The sequence below is a fragment of the Scyliorhinus canicula genome, chromosome 9 (assembly GCF_902713615.1).
Source record: "Scyliorhinus canicula chromosome 9, sScyCan1.1, whole genome shotgun sequence".
Lineage (NCBI taxonomy): Eukaryota > Metazoa > Chordata > Chondrichthyes > Carcharhiniformes > Scyliorhinidae > Scyliorhinus > Scyliorhinus canicula.
In genome coordinates this window covers 36,065,017-36,090,930 of record NC_052154.1, presented here as the reverse complement: position 1 = coordinate 36,090,930, position 25,914 = coordinate 36,065,017, and the positions used below count along the sequence as shown (strand labels likewise).

The 25,914-nt window shown below is 49.0% G+C and overlaps 1 protein-coding gene across 1 annotated transcript in view; it reads left to right on the top strand.

Annotated features, from left to right (window-relative positions):
- Positions 1 to 25,914, top strand: part of LOC119971242 — a 1,187,854-nt gene that overhangs the window by 499,439 nt on the left and 662,501 nt on the right. Inside the window, exon 2 of the mRNA XM_038806514.1 lies at positions 15,612 to 15,727. The gene's annotated coding sequence lies outside the window, so the exon portion shown is untranslated. The remainder of the gene's footprint in view (positions 1 to 15,611; positions 15,728 to 25,914) is intronic.

Below are 25,914 nucleotides of genomic sequence, written 5' to 3'. Positions count from 1 at the left end.
GAGAAGCTGGGTGACCCCTGGGTGGCAGAGGTCAGCGTAGATAGCCCAGAGTCTGTCTTCTTACGCGCTGGCACATGTGCCACGGGACAGGGCATCTGGGGGCTCACTGAGCTTCACAGGGCGATATACTATATCATAATTATAGGTGGAGAGTTCGATCCTCCACCTCAAGATCTTATCATTCTTGATTTTGCCCCACTGCATATTATCGAACATGAAGGCTACCGATCGTTGTTCGGTGGCGAGGGTAAACCTCCTATCAGCGAGGTAGTGTCTCCAGTGCCGCACGACTTCCACGATGGCATGGGCTTCTTTTTTGACCGAGGATGTTGAATTTTAGAGGCGATGAGGGTGCATGAAATAAATGTTACTGGCCTGCCTGCCTGATTGAGGGTAACTGCGAGGGTGACCTCTGACGCGTCGCTCTCCACCTGGAAGGGGACGGACTCGTCCACCGTGCGCATTGCGGCTTTGGCGATGTCCGCCTTGATGCAGCTGAAGGCATGGCGGGCCTTGGCCGCCAGTGGGAAGGTGGTGGCCTTGATTAGTGGGCAAGCTTTGTCCGCATAGTTGGGGACCCACTGGGCATAATAGGAAAATAATCCGAGGCAGCTTTTCAGGGCCTTGGGGCAGTGGGGAAGGAGGAGTTACAGGAGAGGGCGCATACGGTCAGGGTCGGGTCTCAGAACCCTATTTTCCACGACGTAGCCGAGGATGGCTAGCCTGGTTGTGCGGAAAACGCAATTCTCCTTGTTGTAAGTGAGGTTAAGGGTTTGGGCGGTCTGGAGAAATCTCTGGAGGTTGGCATCGTGATCCTGCTGATCATGGCCGCAGATGGTGACATTGTCCATGTATGGAAACGTGGCCCGCAGCCCGTACTGGTCCACCATTCGGTCCATGGTTCTTTGAAAGACCGAGACCCTGTTTGTGAAGCCGAAGGGGACCCGGAGGAAGTGGAAGAGGCGGCCATCTGCCTCAAAGGCCGTGTAGTGGCGGTCCCCCGGGCGGATTGGGAGCTTGTGGTACGCAGACCTCAGATCCACCATGGAGAACATTCGGTAGTGTGCGATCTGGTTATCCATGTCTGCAATCCGGGGGAGGAGGTACGCATCAAGGTGCGTGTACCAGTTTATGGTTTGGCTGTCATCAACCACCATCCGGTTCTTTTGCCCGGTCCCGACGACCACCACCTGAGCTCTCCAGGGGCTATTGCTGGCCTCGATGATCCCCTCCCGCAAGAGCCATTGGACCTCGAACCTGATAGAAGTCCTGTCCTGAATGCTATACCGCCTGCTTCTGGTGGCGACTCGCTTACAGTCAACGGTGAAATTTGCAAAGAGCGGGGGAGGGTCGACTTTTAGTGTTGCGAGGCTACATACGGTGAGTGGGGGTAGGGGCCCGCCGAATTTCAAAGTTAGGCTCTTGAGGTTACATTGGAAATCCAGTCCCAACAGGAGAGGCGCACAGAGGTCAGGGAGTACATATAGCTTAAAATCGGCGTACTCGGCACCCTGTATTGCTAGAGTTGCGGTCGTGCACCAGAAGCAAGAGAGATGGTTTGATGTGCCGGGAAGATTGGGAGTGAGCAGCGTCTTACCATGTCTGGGTGAATAAAGCTCTCCGTTCTCCCAGAGTCGGACAGGCAAGGTGTTTCGTGTCCATTTACCCGGACGGTCATCATGGAGCTCCGTAGGTGTTTGGGTCACGACTGGTCCAGGGCAACCGCGCTGAGTTGCGGGTAGCTGGCGTGGTCGGAGCTGCTGAGGTGGTCCCAAGATGGCTGCCCTGTCGGTCGCACGTGACGGGGCAGCCACCTTGGGACCACCTCAGCAGATGGCGGCCAAGATGGCGGCCCCCGATGATCGCACGTGTCGGGCGGCGACGAAGATGGTGTCCAAGATGGCGGTCCCCACGAGTCGCACGTGGTAGGCAGCATGGGCGAGGATGTCCAAGATGGCGGCCCCCGTGAGTCGCACACGTTATGCGGGTTTGAAGATGGCTGCCCCCACGGACAGCACGAGGCCGATGACGCGTCCGGGGTGGAGCTGGCAGGCAAGCTGCTACACTGCGGGATCTGCAGGCCTGTGAATCTGAGGGTCGGGCCTGCGATTTTGAGGGTTTGGACCTGGCCAGGCAAACCTTAGCAAAATGTCCTTTTTTCCCGCAGTCGCTGCAGTTCGCGTTCCGGGCCAGGCAGCACTGCCTGGGGTGTTGATGCTGGCCGCAGAAATAGCAGGGCTGCCCCCCATGTTGGACGGGCAGCTGCGCGGCACAGGCCTGGGGTACTCGTTGGTCGGGGGTCCACGACGGGGTTGTGTGATCCGACAGGAATGCATTGAGGCTTTGGAACGCTACTTCTATGGAGGAGGCTAGCTTTATCGTCTCTTCCAGGTCTAGGGCGCCCTTCTCCAGTAGACACCGTCTCACATAGTTGGATCTGACTCCAGCCACGTAGGTGTCCCGGACTGCGAGGTCCATATGTTGAGTGTCCGTAACAGCCTGGTAGTTGCAACTTCACGCAAGGAATTTGAGGTCGCGTAGGTACTCCTCCAGAGATTCCCCAGAGGGTTAGCGGCACGTAGTGAGGAGATGCTGCGCGTACACCTTGTTCACTGGCCTTACATATAGGCGCTTCAACGTCGCGAGCGCGTCTGCGTAGGTGGAAGCTTTCTCGAGTTGAACAGAGATTCGATGGCTCACCTGGGCTTGGAGGAGGCTCAGCTTCTGATCGTCAGAGACGGAAGGCGAGGAGGAGGCTGCGAGGTAGGCCTCGAAACAGCGGAGCCAGTGCGAAAAAATCGCTTTTGCCTCCGCGGCTTGCGGGTCGAGTTCCAGTCAGTCAGATTTGGGGCTGATTCCATTGTGGTGTTGTAGTCGATTAAATTGATGCGACCATCAATTCACACAAAACAAGGAGTAGAAGTAAACTATAATGTCTGTAAACGAGGTGTATGCTAGGCACCTTCTTGCCACGAGACAATAATGCCCTGGAGAATCACTAGCCGAATTCCTGCGTGCCTTGCAGGTACTCGGCTGGAACTGTGCTTTCCAGGTGGTATCAGCTACCCAACACGCGGAGCTGTTGATCAGGGACGCCTCCGTCACAGGCATGAAATCGAACTACATCTGCCAGCGATTGCTGGAAGGGGGTACATCCGGCCTCCCAGAGACAGTGCAGCTCTCAAACTCGCTGGAGGTGGCCTTCCAGAACATAGAGGCCTACACTTTCGACCACGCGGCACCCTCGTGGACCTCGTGGGCGCCGCCAACATCCGACTCGAGTGCGGCGCAGGTCTGTGCCGCGCAGCAGCCCACCAACACAGGAGACCCGCAGTGCTACTTTTGTGGCAAGGGTAAGCATCTCAGACAACCCTGCCCTGCATGCAACGCCATTTTCAACGGGTCTGGGAGGAAGGGCCACTTTGCGAAAGTCTGCCAGGCCCGATCTCTCCCTAAAACCCCTAGGCCCAGCAGCGCTGCCTGTTGCCTGTCGGGGCTGCCCCCAGCTGCTGCAGCACCCACCTGTGGGCGCTGCCATCTTTAATTTCGCACGCCACGCGCGACCCATGGGGGCTGCCATCTTTGACGCCATCTCCGATGCCATCCTCCACATGCAACCCGGGGGGGCTGCCATCTTGGGACCACGCCGCAGCCTCCCGGGAGCCCTGCTCACCCGGTTGTATGCTGACCGCTGCTACCTCCGACTGGCCTACCCCATCACCTTCCGAAGCTCGCCTCCATCACACTCGACCAGGCCTGGCCTCATCACTTCACAAAATCTACGATGACCGTCCAGATCAACAGGCACGAGACGGCCTGCCTTTTCGACTCCAGCAGCACAGACAGCTTCAAACACACAGATACGGTAAGGCGCTGCTCACTCCCAATTTTACCCGCAACCCAGAAAATCCTCCTGGCTTCCGGATCACATTCAGTAGAAATCTGGGGGTACTGTGTCACGACCCTTACTGTTCGAGGCGTAGAGTACACTAACTTTAAGCTCTACGTCCTTCCCCATCTCTGCGCTGCCCTATTATTGGGGCTAGACTTCCACTGCCACCTCCAAAGCCTTACTTTAAAGTTTGGCGGACCCCTGCTCCTCCTCACCATCTGCAGCAGCGCGACACTAAAGATCGCACCACCTTCACTCTTCGCTAACCTCACCCCGGACTGTAAGCCAGTCGCCACTTGGAGCAGATGATACAGTGCCCGGGACAGGGCCTTTATCAGGACGGAGATCCAGCACCTTCTACGAGAGGGGATCTTTGAGGATAGTACCAGCTATCCTCAGCTACGTTGTGGAAAACGGAGTCCTCGGGCCCGACCCCGACCGCATGCACCCCCTCCTGGAACTCCCCCTCTCCCACTGCCCCAAGGCCCTGAAGAGATAGAGAGCCCAAGTGGTGGTCGTCAAAACTGGGAGAAACACCGGATGGTCATCGACTACAGTCAGACCAACACGCAGCTCGAAGCGTAGCCCCTCCCTGCATATCTGACATTATCAACCAGGTTGCACAGTATCGAGTCTTCTCCATAGTTGACTTGAAGTCCGCGTACCACAAGCTCCCTATCTGCCCGGAGGACCGCCAATACACTGCCTTCAAGGGAGATGGCCGCCTCTACCACTTCCTCATGGTTCCCTTCGGCGTCACCAATTGGGTCTTGGTCTTCCAATGAGAAATGGACCGAATGGTTGACCAGTACTGGCTGCGGGCCACATTCCCGTACTTAGATATTGTCACCAACTGAGGCCGTGACCAGCAGGACCATGACGAAAACCTCCAGCACTTCCTCCACACCGCTAAGCTCCTGTACCTCACTGACAATAAGGAAAAATGCATTTTCCGCACAACCCGCCGAGCCATCCTCGGCTACGTTGTGGAAAACGGAGTCCTCGGGCCCGACCCCGACCACATGCGCCCCCTCCTGGAACTCCCCCTCCCCCACTGCCCCAAGGCCCTGAAGAGATGCCTGGGGTTCTTATCTTACTATGCCCAGTAGGTCCCTAATTACGTGGACAAGGCCCGTCCACTTATTAAATCCACCATTTTTCCCCTGACGGCTGAGGCCCGGCTGGCCTTCAACCGCATCAAGTCAGATGTTGCCAAAGCCGCGATGCACATTGTAGACGAGTCCATTCCATTCCAGGTGGAAAGCGATGCGTTGGAATTTGCTCTGGCTGCTACCCTCAACTAGGCGGGCAGGCGCGTGGCTTTTTTCTCCCGGACCCTCCATGCCTCCGAAATTCGACACTCCTCCGTCGCAAAGGAAGCCCAAGCCATTGAACAAGCTGTGCGACATTGGAGGCATTACCTGGCCGGCAGGCGATTCACTCTCCTCACTGACCAACGGTCGGTTGCCCTCATGTTTAACAATACACAGCGGGGCACAATCAAGAACGACAAGATTCTGAGGTGGAGGATCGAACTCTCCACCTGCAACTACGAGATCTTGTACCAACCGGGGAAGCTCAATGAGCCCCAGATGCCCTGTCCCGCGGTACATGTGCCAGAGCATAAGTAGACCGACTTCGGACCCTCCACAATGACCTCTGTCACCCGGGGGTCACCCTTTTTTTTTATTTTGTCAAGGCTCGCAACCTGCCTTACTCCATCGAGGAGGTCAGGACCGTGACCAGGGACTGCCAGGTCTGCGTGGAGTGCAAACCGCACTTCTATCGGCCAGACAGAGCACACCTGGTAAAGGCCTGTCGCCCCTTTGAGCGCCTCAGCATCGACTTCAAAGAGCACCTCCCCTCCGCTGACCGTAATGCGTACTTCCTCAACATTGTTGACGAATACTCAAGATTCCCCTTTGCCATCCCATGCCCTGACATGACCTCTGCCACCGTCATCAAGGCCCTGCACAGTATCTTCACCTTGTTCGGGTTCCCCACCTACATCCATAGCGATCGGGGTTCCTCCTTCATGAGTGACGAGTTGCATCAGTTCCTGCTACGCAAGGGCATCGCCTCCAGCAGGACAATCAGCTACAACCCCCGGGGGTGGAGGTGGATAGGGAGGTGGAGAGGGAGAACGCGACAGTCTGGAAGGCCGTCCTCCTGGTCCTATGGCCTAGCAGTCTCCCAGTCTCCTGCTGGCAGGAAGTCCTCCTCGATGCGCTCCACTCCATCCAGTCGCTCCTGTGCACTGCCACCATCGAGACCCCTCACAAATGTATGTTTGCCTTCCCCAGGAAGTCCACCTCAGGGGTCTCGGTCCCGTCCTGGCTGACAGTCCCAGGGCCCGTCGTCCTCCGGAAGGAAGCGAGGAGTCATAAATCAGATCCCCTCGTTGAGAAGGTCTTGCTCCTCCATGCCAATCCACAATGTGCCGACGTGGCACATCAGGATGGGCGACAGGACACAGTCTCCCTCCAGGATTTGGCACCTGCAGGTTCCCCAGTGACCCTCACGTACACCCCTACACCCGCAACCCTACACCGTCTCCCTCCACCACTACCCAGCTACTTCAAGGTATGGCACCCGCAGGCCCACCAGAGACCATCACCATCACCCCCACCCACACCCCGCTCCTCCCTCCACCGACTCAACTACTGGGTGAAGAAGAGGACAACACGCTCCCGGACGCGCAGGTCTCGACACCGGTGCCCTCACCACAGCTGGGACTGAGGTGATCACGGCGGAAGGTCAAAGCCCCCGACAGACTTGATCTTCAAGTCCACTTCACCCCCCGCTGGACACATTTTTTAACAGGGGGTGAATGTGGTAAACCACTGTATTGTCTTGTACTGTTGTATTGCTACATGCCTGGGCTTGTCCCTGCTGGCTCCGAACCACTGTAGTATATAATATGTGTATTGTGGTAAACTACAACTGTATTATATGTAATGTGGTAAACCACTGCCTGCTGGCTCCGCCTCCCCTCGGGCTCGGTGTAAAGGTGGGTGGACTCCGCTGCTGCCCCAGTTCGGGATCTGAGGCCAGGAGGCTTTCTGTTTAGTTATGTTCACTACTCGTCTCGTGTTCGTTGATGGCACATCAATTATACAAGCTCTTTCAATCTTTTTAGCTCTACTTCAACCTTCTGATTCAGTGCATATGGCAGGCTCTGGCTCTGAAGAACTTGGGTGTTGAATCCAGATTGATTTATATCTTGGCTTTTACACCCTTAATCCAGCCAATCCTTTCTGGAAGACATCTTCATACCTGATTAAGACATCTTGGAGGACGCTGTTGATATCCGGAACATTTCCAGCGAGTTGAGCCTACCCTTCTGTAACCAGTCTCTTCCTAAAGGACTGGGTCTATGTCCTTCACAACAACTAAAGGCAGATTTGCCTTCTGCCCTCTGTATGCCACTGGGGTTATAGGTTGAAAGCTTGGCTGTAATACTCTTTGCCTGTGATCTTGTTCATGGTAAAAAAGAAATGGAACCGTTCGATGTACTAACACCAATTCTCAACCCCTTGATCAAATGGCTTTAGTTTCCCAATGAAAGGCATTTCCACTCACAGTTTAAATAATTTTGACTCTTGCTGCAGCTTCTCTACTTTCTCAACTGTTCCTTCCTTCCCCCCTCAATTCACAATGACTGCCAGCTGCGATTGAAAGCTTTCACCTCGTCGTTAGTGTGGTGGCTCAAGACATGCACTGGAGGCTTCATTGGAGTCTTCCATTCGTAATCAAAAAGGATTTATCATTGAAGGACAAAGGCAGTCAAGTTAACAGTCACCAACCATTATTCAACACGTCTTAATGCTTCGGCTCCCTGTCCACCTCCCAGAGTCCTTCGCCGATGACCTTGTGTAAACTCCCTATTGGCCGGGGTTTGTGCTTCCATGTGATTGGCCCCAAGCTAGTCACATGGTCCATGGAGTCGGCCCCAGAAAAACCAAATACTTTAATAATTAATTCAGAATTTGCAAGATAAACATTCCCTTGAGGGATAAAAATTCCACTGGAAAATTAGCATTATGGTGATAGGCATCACTGTAAAACACAAGGGGTTAATGTAAATACACTGCGACTAAGTAAACACTAGAGGGAGTACCAGAGACGTCATGACATGCAGACATACAGCTAATGAACGCATAGAATAGGGCACGACCAATGGGCAGTCAAGATACCCAGAGATGACACTACCACAAGGGGGCATTGCACAACCCATATGTAAGGACAGGGTACACATGCTCTGTTTCTTTCCACAGGCGACACTTAGAGAGTAGGACAGGGGCAGAACAGAAGCATCACACCCACCACGTGGCTTAGAGCAGACTGTTTAGCTGGACTGAGTTACTATAGCAAGATTAGCAGGAGAGTCGAACTCACAGAGAACTGTGCTGATGGTTCAATAAATCGCATTGAACTTACTTCAAAGTCTGGAGTATCTTTTGGTCAAATCTGCATCAAGTTGCAGCCTGTGTTACCCCAGAGTACATAACACAACAAGCACAACCATTATTAAGAAGAGGGATTAAATATAACACTTGATGAAAAAATGAGGCTTATAATGTTACTAAAAAGGGCAGCAAACTTCCAGCTTGAGAGTATTTTACAATTTAGCAACAGCAATCGAAAATTAATAAAGGAAGGGAATAGAAAACATGAGCGTAATCTGGAACGAGAAAAAAAAATAGATTGTTAAAGCTTCTATACTTATATGTATGAAGGAAAAGATTAGCAAAAATAAACATGGATTTAAGGAGACGTGAAAAATTGTAAAAGATAATAAGAAATGACAAAGGCATTAAACAAGTAGAAGACAGTAAAAACATTCTGGAAATAATGGCAAAGCAAGGACCTAGTGGAAATGAGAACCTTGGGAAAATTATCAGGCGCACAGAAATTGTATTGAACAAATTAATGCGAATTAGCATTGACAAATTCCTTGGGCCAGATAGCCATGGTTTTCAAAGAAGTGGTTATGCAGAGATAGTGGATGCATTGGAATTGATCTTCCAGAATTCCCTGGATGCTAGAGCACTTCCTATGGATACGGCAGCAAATGTAACTCACTATTCAAGAAAGGAAAGGAGGAAGAGAGAGAATAGGAACACTAGGCCAGTTATCCTAACAAGTGTGAATGGAGCACTCAGAGAATCATAATACAATCAGGTAGTCAACATGAATTTCTAAAAGGGAAGCCATGTCTGTCAAATTTGTTTATTGACCTTGTAACTTGCAAGGTAGATGAGGGGGAATGGTGGGTGTAGTGCATTTAAAAAATTGATAAAGTGCCATGGGTTATTGCATAGAATTTGGCCTCGTAGACTTTGGATAATGCATTAGAATGGATTGAATACCGGTTACTTTACAGAAAGCAGAGAGAGATATGAATAAATTTTGCGTCTAATTAGTCAGGTATCACGTGGATTATTGCTTGGTGAAGCTTGATACTATTTCATCTTGTGTCCTTTCACCTTTGGTACTGGGCTGTGTAGTCTGCATGAACCTCCCACCCACCTCCCCAACCATCTCCTTAAAAAATGGTCCCTTTCAACAGCTTAAGGATATGAATTTGATCATAGAATTTACAGTGCAGAAGGAGGCCATTCGGCCCATCAAGTCTGCACCGGCTCATGGAAAGAGCACCCTACCCAATGTCAACACCTCCACCCTATTACCATAACCCAGTAACCCCACCAACACTAAGGGCAATTTTGGTCACTAAGGGCAATTTATCATGGCCAATCCACCTAACCTGCACATCTTTGGACTGTGGGAGGAAACCGGAGCACCCGGAAGAAACCCACGCACACACGGGGAGGATGTGCAGACTCCGCACAGACAGTGACCCAAGCCAGAAACAAATCTGGGACTCTGGAGCTGTGAAGCAATTGTGCTATCCACAATGCTACCATGCTGCTTCTACTTCTTACTTCTACTTCTTATCACTGAACACAACTATTTGATGAGGTGACAAGAAAGAAAGATCAAAAATGGGAATTCAGCAGTCCAGTGGTGAGTGTTAAAGTTCGGTAGTATAAATTTCCCCAAAGAGAAAAGGCAACTTAACATCCCAGGTATAAATCCGGTCAGTTTTAATAGTGATAAAAGCTTCCATTTATATAACCCCTTTTAATGCAGAGAGACCTCCTGACAAGAGAAATGAGGAAAATTAAGCAGTAAACAAAGAAAGAAAAATAAGAAAGGATGGCCATAAAAAAGGTCTGCATTTTAAAAGTTCATTCTTTTTTTCCCATACTAATAGGTCTGCCAGCCTTGTACTTGAACTTTCTGCTTTTATTTTGGTCCTCTCTCTTCATTTGCCGCTGCTGAGAGCTCTATCTTTTTGCTGACAGCACTATGAGGGCCATCTCACATTATTCCATAATCCTTGCTACCTTTAACTCCCCATTTCTTCATTGCCTTCTCCTTTATGCCGTGGTTCCGGCAGTGCAAAATTAAACAAAATTCAAATCTGCCTCGAGAAGAAGCTGTTGACAAGCTCATAAATGATCATAAGTGGCAATTTGACAAGGTTGGCAGACTGCTTCTAACCCCTCCCAGCAGAGCACTCAAAAAATATCCATGTGTTGGTCTTGCGGCAGGAAACTGGTGCACCAATCCGGTGGGTGTGTTTCAGTGTCAACTCACTCCCAAACCTGCACCTTCTAGTGATCCAAGGTCCTGCCCAATGTTTCCGGTTGATGACCTTTCATCATCCTCTGATGGTGCCTGACCTGCTGAACGTTTCCAGCATTTTTATTCCTCCTAAAGGGGAGGTGCTTTGTGCCTGGAGCAGGTACTGGAAATCATTCCACAACTAATTCTGACCTGGGAACCTGAGTCCCAGGAACCTGAAAGCAGTGCTGTAACAAGTTTAAAGGATTTCAAAGTCAAGGAATGCATTTTAAAATTCCATTTCTTACCAACTGCACCACAGGTCCCAAACACTGATCAATTCCCGGCTGATTCGATTCCCGGCTGGGTCACTGTCTGTGCGGAGTCTGCACGTCCTCCCCGTGTGTGCTTGGGTTTCCTCCGGGCGCTCCGGTTTCCTCCCACAGTCCAAAGATGTGCAGGTTAGGTGGATTGGCCATGCTAAATTGCCCGTAGTGTCCTAAAAAGTAAGGTTAAGGGGGGGATTGTTGGGTTACGGGTATAGGGTGGATACGTGGGTTTGAGTAGGGTGATCATGGCTCGGCAGAACATCGAGGGCCGAAGGGCCTGTTCTGTGCTGTACTGTTCTATGTTCTAAGTTCTAATGTTTCATCCCTAATTGCTCATGCACCAACAATCTCTCAATCACGATCCATGCCTAACATTCCTAGCTTTGCCTGACCCTCACACACTGATCGCTATTAAAAGCCTCATACCCACATATTGCAGCTTCTACACACTTACAAGCTATTCAACCTCAGCAGCTGTACCACCAAACTCAATGCCCGCATTCATTGACACACTTCCCTTTTGTAGGAGAAGGTGGTGCACACAACCAAGGCTGCAGGGGGACAGATATGGCTACATGTTCTTATCTTCATGGAGGAGGCAGCGATTGTCATTACTGGAGTACACGTTGCTCAGGCAGTGGTCACTGGTAAGGCTGAAACTGGAGGTTAGAATATCCTCATATCTAATCCTCTTTCTCACATCCCACTTTCATCTCATCCCAAATACTCTCTCTTCTTATTTAGAAACTACAGATGGTGTAGCATCTTCCTCCAATGCCCTCACGCTACACTTTTATTTACTTATTCTTTTACAGGATGTGGGTGTTGTTGGCTGTGTCAGCATTTGTTTCCCATCCGTAATTGCCCTTGAGAAGGTGGTGGTGATCCAGCGGAGACTCGATACAATGAGGCCATGTGGCCACCCAGGCTGTCATTGAGGGGTGCATTGGACTGCTCAAAATGCGGTTCTTATTCTTCGATCGCTCCAGTGGTGCCCTGCTGTACACCTTCCGGAGGATTATCCACTTTGTGGTGATCCGCTGCGTCCTCCACAACCTGGAACAGCAGCGGTGTGATATTCTGGAGGTTGGTGATGTGGAACATGTGCCCACCTCCGAGGAGGAGGAGGACTAGGATTATGAGGAAGCGCCGATCCAGCATGAGCTGGAGGACAGTCCCGGGGATGAACTGGCGGACCAACTTGAGGCTGCATCGGTAGTAGCAAGGTCCTGCAAGCCCAGAGAGCCAGGGAGGCCATCATACTTGCCCATTTTACTTAGGGTGTGGCCTGATCTGGAATTGCAACCTCCCCTCCACCTACCCCCCAGCACTCCAGGGTGCTGGGACTGTTGGCACTAACAACAGGTCACTGTCAAAGGCATGGGGTGATGATAACCCGCAGAGAGCTGAGAACCTATGCTCCTCAGTCTGTGCAATGGAAGGTCCCAGGGAGGCAGGGCGCTGTCAACTGGAGGACCTGCGGGAGAATGGACATGTGGTCAATGGGACAGAATGGACATGTGGTCAATGGGAGAAAATGGACATGTGGTCAGTGGGAGGGATAGATCATTCAATATGGCAATAACAACTCATGTATGACAGTCCATCAGGGTGCGGTCTGGTAGTTTCTCACCTGTGTGGCATGTGACAACCTTCGTGTTGGTGACCGCTCTGTCCTCGGCCATCCCGTTGCCTCCAGGGCATGCTCCTCGAAGGTCATGAGGATTCTTGGGCCCCCACGACGGGTCGGAGAATAGCGGGAGGGCCTTCCCGACATTTTCCCCGACCTCCCGCTATTCGCTCCCCCCCCCCCCCCTCACGGCCGCCCCACGACACAAATTGCTGCTCTCCGTTTTTTTACGGCGAACAGCGATTCACCCCTATCCGATGGGCCGAGTTCCCAGGCCTTTACGGCCGTTTTCACGAACGCAAACACACCTGTCTCACCGTTCGTGAAAATGGCCTCAAAGTGCCTTTCTGGAGAACCGTGGCACCGATTGGCACGGCCGCACCAAGGGTGGCATGGGCCCGCGATCGGTGGGCACTCTTTGTTCCTCCGCCGCCCTGCTGGATCAGTCCGCGGGGCGGCTGAGGGGCATGACGGCCCGCGCATGCGCGGGTTTCACGCAAATGCGTGATGGCGTCATCCACGCATACGCGGGTTGGAGCCGTCCTATCCGCGCATGCGCGGCTGACGTCATCGTGCGCGTCAGCCGCCGTTACCCTTGGCGCGCGGGCTTAGCGAAGTTCGCTAACCCTGCGTTGCCGTGGTTCACGGGGCCCCGCTGCTAGCCCCGGCCGGGGAGCAGAATCGGGTCCCGGTAGAGGGTGCAGAGGCTGCCGTGAAACACGGCCAGTTTCACGACAGCCTTCACGACTCTCCGCATTTGCGGAGAATCCCGCCCCTTATGTCTGGCATCCCTCCGCCAGCCTGGGCCCTCTCCCAGCGATTGTGGGAGAATTTCTCTTGTGGAGACATAAAAAGGGCTTCTTTAACCACATTTGCGGTTCACAGTGGTGACCGTGGGTGGTGATGGACATGTTGCGGGGGGGTTATGGGGAGGGAGGGTGAAGGGAGGGTTGTGGGCCCCATGGAATGTTGAGGGTGTGGATGCTCACATGGGGGCGGAAAGATCTCGAGGGGGGGTATTGGTGTCAGATCACATGTGCGGCCTGTTGACCTTCTTGTGGCACTGGAGGTCAGTCCTCCTGGTCACGTCTCCCAAGCTGACCGCCACTGCCATTTCATCCTCGGTGGCACAGGCTGCCCTGTGGTTCACCATCTGAGATCTTCGGAGGAAGATCTTCTGGTTTCGTCCGCATCTTGAAGCCTTATCAGTTCTGCATCTCCAAATCTAGGGGCCGGTCTTCTCAGTGCCATAGCTGCGAACTCACTGGGGTTAGCTGTTGAAGTGCTGCTCGACCTTGTTAACAGGGGGTGCTGGCGAGCACAGTCCCGGCGAATCAGCTGGCAAGGCTTCATTTGCAATATGAAGCCTGTGGGGCCTTGTTAAGTGGACCAATTAACATTGAATAGGGTTGCTGGCATCGCTGGGCTGAGCGACAGTTCCTACTCGCTACCACACTTGGAAATCTTTACGGAGAATTGGGACCTTTATTTTGTGACAGTGACAAGAACAGTGAAATAACCATCAGTTTCTGGATGAGCTTTGACAAAATCATTAAAATGCTAATGACCTTTCTGGACACATTTTTGAGAAGTCACTAACATGCAAATTGGATTCCTTTGGTAATGGCTGCGCTTCTTGATGTAACTAAAAAGCCAGGTTTCACAATACTGTTGCAAACTCTTCGAATCCAAACTTGAAATCCAGAAAATGGATGTGAAAATCTCTGTGTTATCAAGATTGCATGTGGTTGAATGATCACTGGACTTCATTTTCTAACCTCAGTAGCTATTTATGAAGATTAATGGAACAAGATGATCTGGTCACGGGACAGGTATCTGGTCAGGGGATTTAATAAGGCATGTTCTGAGTAGACAGAGAGAAACATCTATGCCAGTGAAGAGAAACGACTCAGCCTAAGAAACACAAATTTTAACCACATGAGGTAACAACTCAAGTTGCCCCTGAACTCTCAACCTACAGGAACGGCACAAAGGCTTCGTCATTGCATGTTTACTGGACTGGAATAAGAGAAAGCTGCTCCTGCGAGCAGAAAACAACAGTGAATCCATCCTTCCAAAACTACCAGAGCTTATTTATTCATTGAACACAAAAAAAAGTATTCGAGGTCTGAAAACATTTCAAGCCTTCATGAAAGAGCAATTGTACAGAAAACTCTTGAAATCCTAAGACCCAAATGATAGCTACTTTTGTATCACACTCTTTCCTGAGTGTGTGTGATATATCTGTACGAGTGTGAGAGTGGGTGTAGTTGTGCATATTTAGGTTGTTGAACAATAAACATTCAGCTTTCTTTTAGAACTCAGAGAAATGAAATGAAAATCACTTATTGTCACAAGTAGGCTTCAAATGAAGTTACTGAAGAATGAACAAATGAAGAAAATCTGTCATTTGTCTGTTCCTGACAGTCACAGCACTCGGGTTAAAATATAAACATGCTGTCTTCGGTCAGTCCAGAGATGTAAATAAAAGGCAAACCATCCCTTTCATCTCCCTCCTGTCCCTAACATTCTTCAGAAAATTGAAACAAGGAATGCTGTGTAATTTTGAAAACCAATGATTAAAATATATATTTGTTTAAGCACTTCAACTTGTTTTATTAATAACTGCTGAATTTGACTATTGCTGTAATCTTAAAATTTCTATTACTCCTGCAGCTGCTGGAATATGAAAAATTAATGGGAAAAATTGAAGTGTTTGCATAATTTTCCTAATGTCATTAAATCAAACATAGAAAATAATTGGAAAATCAACAGTTAAATTCAAGCAAATTGTTCAGGTTTGCAAATTAAATCTATTATTCATCCATGAATATTCCATTTACTTTTTATTATTTATGCATTTATCTACATTTCTCAGTGAAGATAATTTGCACAGTTTAATGTTGGAGTGCTGGAGATTGCAATAATAATTCTAGATTAAATTCAATCTGTGGAGTATTCAAACTCCTAAGTATGAATGATTCATGTTACCCTTGACAATTATGCACAATATAGATATTTTGTTTTTGAATATGGGTTATTTAATCTTTCAAAATGGAAAATATAAATTTGGCAAATAACTAGCATTCTGTATTATTAAACATAAAGTTTTTCTTTATTTTTTCAGCATTTTCATTGTCATCCAAACCACTTTGCTTGAATATACAGAAGGATTTACTAAGTTTGAGTGTGAGACAACTGGCTGCTTAATTTCCAGGTGCAACAAATGCATTCATTACACAGGTAAGAAGTGCTAATTTCTTACATGTTACTGGAATGCTTAATATCTGGCGATGATGTTTATGTACATTATCTGTGTTGTGTATATGTGATGTATTCATCGAAGTCCCAAGTATGTGTACCATTCTCACATAGCAGTGATGTGATGAGCACTCTCTCATCAGGTTAAATAGATGCCACAGTTTTTTCTTGTCAAATTATTTGATACAGAGGGCAGAATTTTCCCTACGGGTCAGAGACCTGGGGTGGGACTCTGCATAGCCTGACGCCGAAATTGGGAACGGCGATCGGGCGGCGAATGGCTCCTGAAGCTGGAATCGGGGCAGACGCCGGTTTGATCCAATATTGCGATGCTCCTCCCCTCCAAATCGGAATCATTGAGATGCACACTGCGTGCAGTCGCAACACTGTTGGTGTGTGCTTAGCTGGCTCACCTACGATGCTCCGCCTCCAATGGGCCATGTTCCCGTTGGTGTGGTCGCAGCGGTTAGGAACCTGGTGTACCAGCCGCGGGGAGAGAGAGTGGGCGTGCGGATGGTGTCCAGCACTGTCACACTCAACTGAGACCTGTGTCGCTGGCTGGGGGCTTCCACCAGGGCTGGGGAGACTGATGGGGAGAGGCCAGGAGGTGGGCTGTGGGTCGGCATTGGCAGGTACGCGGTCCAGCATGGCTGGTGCCATCTTTTCCTCCGCGATGTGTGGGAGGTGTAGGCCTACGTGCGGTTACAGCTTGTCAGCCATGCGCATGTGCAGCATGGGACCCGACGATTCCCCAACTGTTTTCTGCGCGTTCCATGGGTGTTTCATGCAGTGCCGGTGCTAGCTCCTCACCGGCAGCGGTGGTACACCATGGAGCCTCCGTTGGCATCGGTACCTAGCCCCAGGAACAGCCAATCCAGCCCTTGATAATTAGATTTAAATTTATTTTTGTGGGTTCCCAATGTTCAATGTGTTATGTCACTGGCGGAGGGCATGGACAATCACGTAGGGATTTCCCGCTGAAGTATAATGCAAATTGGGACTCTCGTGAGATTTTGCGTGCCTGTCGCCATTCACACCTGAAAACAACCGGGAGAGCAAAATCCCAGCCAGTGTAATTTCTGATGAAATCTTATGATTTGATCATGGGGCTTGTTGGGAGGATGTTGGTTGCAGAATGGTATGTTTTAAAGAAATTGTCATTCTTAGAATTTACAGTCCAGAAAGAGGCTATTCGACCCATCGAGTCATGGTAAGTTAACTGTGAGACTTTATTAATTGCCAGAACTATTTAAACATGTACAGTAAAGGGAACAGGCTCGGAGTTATCTCAATGCTTTGATCTTTGCATATCTCTGTTCAACACCACACAGCCCTGGGTCTGGGCCATGTGCCTTCTTAAATCACGCTGTGGGTGGTACCGTACTCACTCCCACATTAACCCTATATGTGCCAGACCCTTATATTGTACCTCCCCTAAGTCTTTATCCAATGTATATGGAGTTATACTAGTTCACATCATGCCATACATTGTTATTTGTCGATACATTTACATTGTTGTTATTACATGAAATGAAATGAAAATCGCTTATTGTCACGAGTAGGCTTCAATGAAGTTACTGTGAAAAGCCCCTAGTCGCCAGATTCCGGCGCCTGTCCGGGGTGGCTGGTACGGGAATCGAACCGTGCTGCTGGCCTGCTTGGTCTGCTTTAAAAGCCAGTGATTTTAGCCGAGTGAGCTAAGCCAGCCCCAGTTACATTGTAACTATTACTCCTATAACACTACACAACATTATCATTCCTGATAATAATAATCTTTATTATTGTCACAAGTAGGCTTACATTACACTGCAATGAAGTTGCTGTGAAAATCCCCTAGTCGCCACACTCCGGCGCCTGTTTGAGTACACTGAGGGAGAATTCAAAATGTTTAAAGTACCTAACACTTGTGGGAGGAAACCGGAGCACCCGGAGGAAAACCACGCAGGCACGGGGAGAAAATGCAGACTCCGCACAGACAGTGACCCAAGCCAAGAATCGAACCTGGGACCCTGGCGCTGTGAGGCAACAGTGCTAACTACTGTGCGACCGTGCTGCCCATGCTTCCTTATCAGGGCAGCACGGTAGCACAAGTGGCTAGCACTGTGGCTTCACAGCGCCAGGGTCTCAGGTTCGATTCCCCGCTGGGTCACTGTCTGTGCGGAGTCTGCATGTTCTCCCCGTGTCTGTGTGTGTTTCCTCCGGGTGCTCAGGTTTACTCCCACATTCCAAAGATGTGCAGGTTAGGTGGATTGGCCATGCTAAATTGCCCTTAAGTGTTCAAAAACGTTAGGAGGGGTTATTGGGTTACGTGGATAGGAAATGAAATGAAATGAAAATCGCTTATTGTCACGAGTAGGCTTCAATGAAGTTACTGTGAAAAGCCCCTAGTCGCCACATTCCGGCGCCTGTCCAGGGAGGCTGGTACAGGAATGGGGTGGAAGTGAGGACTTAAGTGGGTCGGTGCAGACTCGATCGGCCGAATGGCCTCCTTCTGCACTGCATGTTTTATGTTCTATGTTCTATGAGGTAATGTCCAAGGTTGTGGGGGTGAGGGTGGAGCCGTGCCGAGAGTTGCAGTCTTCAGGGTATCGGACCAGCCAGAACTTTATATGGGGAAGAAGGCTGACACCCTTGCCTTCGCTTCTCTAATCACCTGCTGGAGAATCCTACTCAGCTGGCGATCAGCAGCACAGCTACAGACTGGCTGGCAGACCTATAGGAATATCTCCATCTGCAGAAGATCAAGTACACCTTCCGAAGATTGGAAGATGGCTTCCATAAAGTGTGGGGACCATTTATCAGCCTGTTCCAATAGCTGTTCAAAACCAAGAACTGATAGAAAGGGGTGGGGGGACGCAAGGGAACCAACAAGTCCACAGAGAGCAGACAGGAATGGGGGGGGGGGGGGGGGGGGGGGGGGGTGCGAAACAGGAGGGAGAGACCCAAGAAAACGCCAGGGAGAGACCAACATGGGGAGCAGTGGGCCTAGCCTAGGATATGACCTGGGAACAGCAGAAGAGGGGAGGGGGGAGCAGAGGGTTGAGGGGGATGCCGGAAAGGAACAACATGTAAATTGTCACCATTCTATACATTTCTTGTAGTGTAAAAATGCAAACTTTAATTACATTTTTTTAAAAATCAGTACCCATCTTCCCCTTTCAAGTCCTTGAATTTATAGATTCAGGCATCTGCAGCCCTTTTGATCTCATTTGCAATTATATAGGTGAAGTGATTGGTTCAGTTGCTGCTGTTTCTTTCTGTTGTCTTGGAGGTTGGCTGGCATCTCAGTTTGCTTTCATTCTTTTCTTCCATTCCTTCAGATTGAACTGCACTTGGTCAGTTCAGCTATTGATTTGGTTGCCACTACTCTAATACATTTCTTGTGGGGTGAACGAAGCTTTGTCAAAGAGTCATCCAGACTCGAGCTCCCTTCTCTCTCCACAGATGGTGTCAGACCTGCTGAGATAGTCCAGTATTTTCTGTTTTGTTAAATCTCGACTTCTCCTGATTTCTTACTGAGACCTGGGGCGGGATTCTCCGTTGCCCGATGCCGACATCATAATTGGCGATCGGACGGAGAATTGGCTTTGACGCCAAAATCGGGGTCGGTGCCGGTTTGATGGCAGTCAGCCATGCTCGGCCCACTCGGAAATGGCGTCATTGCATCACGCGCTGTTGCAATGGCATTGGCACTTCATCAGCCAACCCTCCTGCAATGCTCTGCCCCCGATTGGCCGTGTTCCTGATGACGCGGGATACGTGTGGTCCCAGCCGTGCAGGAACCCAGCGTGGTGGCTGAGGACTGTATCCAGCATCGCCACACTTGGCTGGGATCCGTGCCGCTGGCCAGGGAGCCTTCCGCGAAGGCTGGAGGGACCAGTGGGTGTGGCCAGGGCGGGCTGTGGGGCCGCGGATGGCAGGCCGGGTCCGTGCACGGCTGGCACCATGTTGTACAGGAGACCGCTGCAGGTCATTAGCTGTGCACATGTGTAGCCAGGGACCCGGCCACACTCCAGCCATTTTTGGCGCGGGTTCTGGGAGTTTCACCCGGCGCCAGTGCTAGTCCGTCACCGGTCCCGGAATTACACATGCTCCACTGGCATCAGCACTTAGTCGCTGAATTGGAGAATCAAGCCCCTGATGTTCTCCAAATATTTGCAAATTCCGTTCTCCAGGGCATCCAATTTTTTAGTTAGGTTTGGCCTGGGATGACACTAAACTGATCTGGCAAGTTGCATTTTGATGCATGGTTATTTCATAATTTTCTGCAGTCGCAGTTCCCAATGTTGTTGCCCTTTTAATAAGAATGGCTGTGCAGGAACCGTTTTATTTTCTCTGCTCTTCTTTGCACGATTGTTGAACTTCAGCAGTCTCCCTTTGTACTGATGGACCATTGTATTTCAAACTTTTTAACTGCAAGAAAGCTTAAAGCAATAGAGTTCAGCCATTTGTGGGTTTTGAAATTGGTGAATTGTGTTAGAAGGCTGTTTTTTTGCTCCGCATTGAAAACAAACTTTCTCCTGCATTTCCAGATGGCATTGGTGCTTACTTAGGGAGAAAAGGATTTCCTGCGCTTGCTGGTTCAGGCGGGCTCCGCAAAATGGCATTGGTGCAATTCTAGAAAAAATAATCTTTGTTTTACAATGCCTGCCTAAATTGGCTGTTTACCAACTTCTTTTATTCAGCGATTCATTTTGGATTGGATTGGATTTGTTAATTGTCACGTGTACCGAGGTACAGTGAAAAGTATTTTTCTACGAGCAGCTCAACAGATCATTAAGTACATGAAAATAAAAGAAATTACATAATAGAGCAACACAAGGTACAAAATGTAACTACATAAGCGCTGGCATCGGATGAAGCGGACAAGGGTGTAGTGTTCATGAGGTCAGTCCATCGACACTACACCCCTGTATGCTTCATCAGCTTCATTTGCCAAGTGATGAGGCATTCAAATGCAAACCTACGCTTACTGTAAGCTCGGAAGACATGCGTTGAGGCTACGACTCGGAGAATGCCTTTTAGTGATGGGTTTCCTTCAAGCAGCACTCCTGACACTGAGTCAGTTAAAGGCCTCTCAGGACTTCCTGCAGCCTGGAACTTAAAATATTTAGCTCCTTGCAGGTTCTGTTGACTCTGCACTTTGAAGCTGGACCTCTGAGCCAGATTCAGTGGACTCTTCTGCTGCAGTAGAAATATCTACCTGCAGCTTCCAGGCCTTTTCTCTGCAGTATTTTCTGACAATATTTCCTCTGTGCTCTCTGCTTCTTGGGAGCATTTTTCAGATTATAAAGTTTTGTTGAAGCTTTTCTGAGGCCTTAGTTTATCAGGCAGGTGCACTTGACTGGTCCGGAAGCGGGTGCAAAACGTGCTTCTGGTTGAAGTCAGCCCCGGGATGCGATTTCACATTGAAATGAAAAAAATGAATTGAAAATCGCTTATTGTCACGAGTAGGCTTCAGTGAAGTTACTGTGAAAAGCCCCTAGTCGCCACATTCCGGCGCCTGTCCGGGGAGGCTGGGACGGGAATCGAACCGTGCTGCTGGCCTGCTTGGTCTGCTTTAAAAGCCAGCGATTTAGCTGAGTGAGCTAAACCAGCCTGTCCAATTCACAGGCAACCACAGTAAAATGTGTGCTGGGAAAGGCTCGCCATTGTGGGGGAGGACAGGAAGAAAGTATGCACTTTCTTGTGCAGTAGAATCCCAAGCCCCTGTGTCAAGGGCAGCAGAATCAAAGATAAGGAAACCATGCCCCCTTTCTATGGCACCAGCTGCTGGCAAGAAGGTAATTTTAAATTGTCCATTGTCCATAGTCGTTCCTTACATATCAAATTTTTTTCATTCCTCTCAAGATTGAGATTCCTTGAAAAGAGTTAGTGGTTTCTACTCTGATCTACAGCTTCAAATTTTAGGACCTTTTTTATTTCATATCTAGCAACGGTACAGTAAATGTAGTTCTCTGGCAAATGCCACCACCCTTGAACCCGCACCCCCCCCCCCCCCCCCCCCCCCCTTCCCCCCATTCAATTGCAACTGACTACCTTACTAAGATCACGTTACAATGACAGAAAGTCTAATGGAAGAATCCTGAACCACTGGTCCTGCGAAGAAACCTGAACCTTCCATCTCGGCTTTCCCAAATGAATGGGGTCACTTCTCCCAAAAAGCTATCCATAAACATCAGTGTAGCATCATCAAGTTCCAGCCTCATTTGTCTCCATTCAGGGGATTGCCGGTGGTGGCATGGAGGGAGTAGTCGTACACGACTAGAGGACTTAATGTTGAGTCCTTTTTGCCCAGTTTTTTGGGGATTTTTTAGCTAACACTTCACTAATTCACTAAGGTTCCCACACAAGAGAAATGCCCAGAAAGTCAAGTACAAGGAAGCCTGAAAAGCAAAATTTGTTAGCTGACGTGGAAGCCTCTCGAGGCTCTTCGGTTGGGAAAATAGAGAAGGGCACTACTATGTCTCTGGCCACTCCACTGTCAGCCAAGATGCTTACAGGCATCATGGCAATTGAATTTCAGAAGCAGCAGCTAGCGGGCTGTCTCCGAGAACCTCCACAAGTCAATAGAAGAGACCCGAGCTCCCATTCGGTCGGCATTGCAGAAGACTGATGAGAAAGTAAAGGCAAATGGCATAGTGATAAAGGGTGCGGAGGCGGCTCTCTCCAGGCAGAGAATCATGGGATTCCCATAAGGAATGGAAGGCCCAAACCCGACAAACTATATCTTGGAAATGTTTGGGAAGGTGATGGAGGAGGGTGGATTGATGCCCCCTCCAGAGCTGGATTGAGCCCACCAGTCACTGAGGTAGAAGCCCTGACCCAGCGAACCATCACAGGCAATCACCGTGTGTTCCATAGCTTTCAGGAGAAGGAACGAGCCCTGTTAAAGTTGGACTTGGGTGGGGGTGCTGCCCTAAGGAGTGTTTTATCGAAATTAAAGTTGGACTTGGTGGGGGGGGCTGCTTGATTGATTGATTCATTCATTCATTCATTGTCACATGTACAGAAGTACAGTGAAAAGTATTTTTCTGCGGCCAAGGGAACGTACACAATACGTACAAAGAAGACAAAAAGAATAATTGACAAAGTACTGTAATGATCTGTATAACAAGATGATGTTCATGTCAACACTATATGGCATCACTGAGTAGTCTTATAAAAGGTTGCATCTCTAGGCATTCTGGGACAAGCTGTTGGAGAAGTTGATGTAGAAGGATAGTGTGAAGTTGAGTTAGAGTGTAGGTTATATATTAGAGATAATTAATTACTGTATCATAGATTCAATACTATTATTTTAACTGTTACTCAGTAGAGTGTGGACCATTTCAAGGAGTGGAAATTCATAACATGCTACCAGTAGTGTAAAATAAACTAGTTTTGATTTAAACATATAGCTTTATGTTCTTTGTCAACACTACAACTTTGGCTCTCTTGGAGAACAATACAAGGAACAATACATGGTATCAGGCAATGACTGAAGTAATTTAGTTAGAAAATAGTTAAAATCTAAGAAGATAGAAAACCAGCACGTGCTCAGACTTCGAGGGCAAGACTGCTTCTAGACCGGTTACTTCAACACACAGACAAGTCCAGACCTAATGGAGAAACTACAAACTCTACGTCAGTTCCAGACTTCTGGTAAAATTGATGTAAATTGAAAACTATTTAAGGAGCAATTTCAACTATGGCCGGGATTCTCCCCTACCCGGCAGGGCGGGGGGCCCCGTCGTGTTGGAGTGGCGTGAACCACTCCGGCGTCGGGCCGCCCCAAAGGTGCGGAGACCTCCGCACCTTTAGGGGCCAAGCCCTCACATTGAGGGGCTAGGCCCATGCCGGAGTGGTTCCCGCTCCGCCGGCTGGCGTGAACGGCCTTTGGCGCCACGCCAGCCGGGGCCGAAAGGACTTCGCCGGCCAGCGTAAGTTCGCGCATGCGCCGGAGCGTCAGCGGCTGCTGACGTCATACCGACGCATGCACAGGGGAGGGGATCTCTTCCGCCTCCGCCATAGTGAAGACCATGGCGAAGGCGGAAGAAAAAGTGTGACCCCACGACACAGGCCTGCCTGCCGATCGGTGGGCCCTATACCTCAGAGAATCCCGCCCTATACCTCATTGCCTCAGATTTAGAGAATGTTAGTGATAACAGAAAACTCGCATTATTTTTAACAATGGCTGGACCACAGGCTATTGAATTTTATAACTCTTTCCAATTCTCCACGGATGATGATAAAACAAATGATATCGTTATTGAAAAATATGATCTTCATAAAAAGCTCAAATTAATAAAACATATGAACAGTTTATCTTTAAAACGTGAGTGCAAAAAGATGGAGAATCCACAGATTGCTTCATTACAGATTTAAGATTAAAGTCACAGACCTGTAACTTCTCAATATTGTCAGACTCAATGATCAGAGATCAAATCGTTTTTGGCATCAAAGATGAGAAACTCATAGAACGTTTATTAAGGCAGAAAGAATTAAAATTTGAAAATGCCATTGCAATGTGTCGAGCGAACAAAACATCCAAAACTCAGTATTCTGAAATTCTGGTTAAGGAAAAGGGTGCAAAAATGTACCGCGGAGCCAACTGCATTGGATCTGTGGCACAATTGAGAAAAATGCATTTTTCAGATGGCAGGCGTAATGCGCGTGCGCATAGTCGATCTGCACATGTGTGCCTCAACAAACTACGCGATTTGGATGAAGACGGTTCTACGCACCCGGGCAACCAATTTGTGCATGACGAAAGTAACGTCATGAAGTGTGGATATTGTGGACACGCCCACCCACATAAAAAATGTCCAGCACATGGAAAAACTTGCTCCAAATTTTGCAAACTAAATCACTTTGCTGTTCAATGCAGAACTGCACTAAAAGGGACATAGTTTAAAACTTCAAACTTAATGAAGAAACACATGAATGTACAGAGTGTTAATACAAGTGCCGACACCTCCAAAATGGCTAACCCTAATGATGATATGGATGCTTATCGTCTTGAATATTCTTTCTATGTGGGAATTGTTGAGAAGCTCCACACAACTGTCAAGAACATTTCCAATCCACAAATACTGCGTCCCATACAATTATAGAACATAAAACATACAGTGAAGAAGGAGGCCATTTGGCCCATCAGGTCTGCACCGACCCACTTAAGCCCTCATTTCCACCCTATCCCCATAACCCAAAACCCCTCCTAACCTTTTTGGTCACTAAGGGCAATTTATCATGGCCAATCCACCTAACCTGCACGTCTTTGGACTGTGGGAGGAAGCCGGAGCACCCGGACAAAACCCACGCAGACACGGGGTGAATGTGCAGTCTCCGCACAGACAGTGACCCAGCAGGGAATCTAACCTGGGACCATGATGCTGTGAAGTCACAGTGCTATCCACTTGTGCTACCGTGCTGCTCCAATCGATTAACAGGGAATCTGAAAGGAACACTCCATTACAAGGCAATAGTTCCAAGATTGTGTTCAAGTTGGACACTGGAGCATCTGCGAATTTGATAAATACTCATGATTTATCGCAATTTTGTCATAGTCCTAAGATTCAGAAAACTGACTGCCAGTTATGTGACGACAATGGTAACACAATTACTTCTTTAGGGACATGCTATCTCTTAGTGACAAACAATGACACTGTGATATTCTTGCGGTTCAAGAGTGTTGAAGCCAATAGATCTTCACTACTAGGTGCACAAGCCTATCAGGATTTATACCTTGTGAAATGAATCTACAGCACCAACAAACCTCGTCCACCTGTATAGGAAGATATTGAAAGCATCCACACTAAATTTCATCAGGTATTTGAAGGTATGGGTACACTTCCTTTTCAATACCAGGCCGGTCAAGGCAACCTTGAGGAGGAGTTTATAGAATGTATCCGCGATAGTTTCCTAGAACAGTATGTAATGGAACCTACGAGGGAACAAGCGGTCCTAGATCTTGTCCTGTGTAATGAGACAGGATTGATTCATGATCTCATAGTTAGGGATCCCCTCGGAAGGAGTGATCACAATATGGTGGAATTTAAAATACCGATGGAGGGTGAGAAAATCAAATCAAATACTAGTGCTTTGTGTTTAAACAAAGGAGATTACAATGGGATGAGAGAAGAACTAGCTAAGGTAAACTGGGAGCAAAGACTTTATGGTGGAACAGT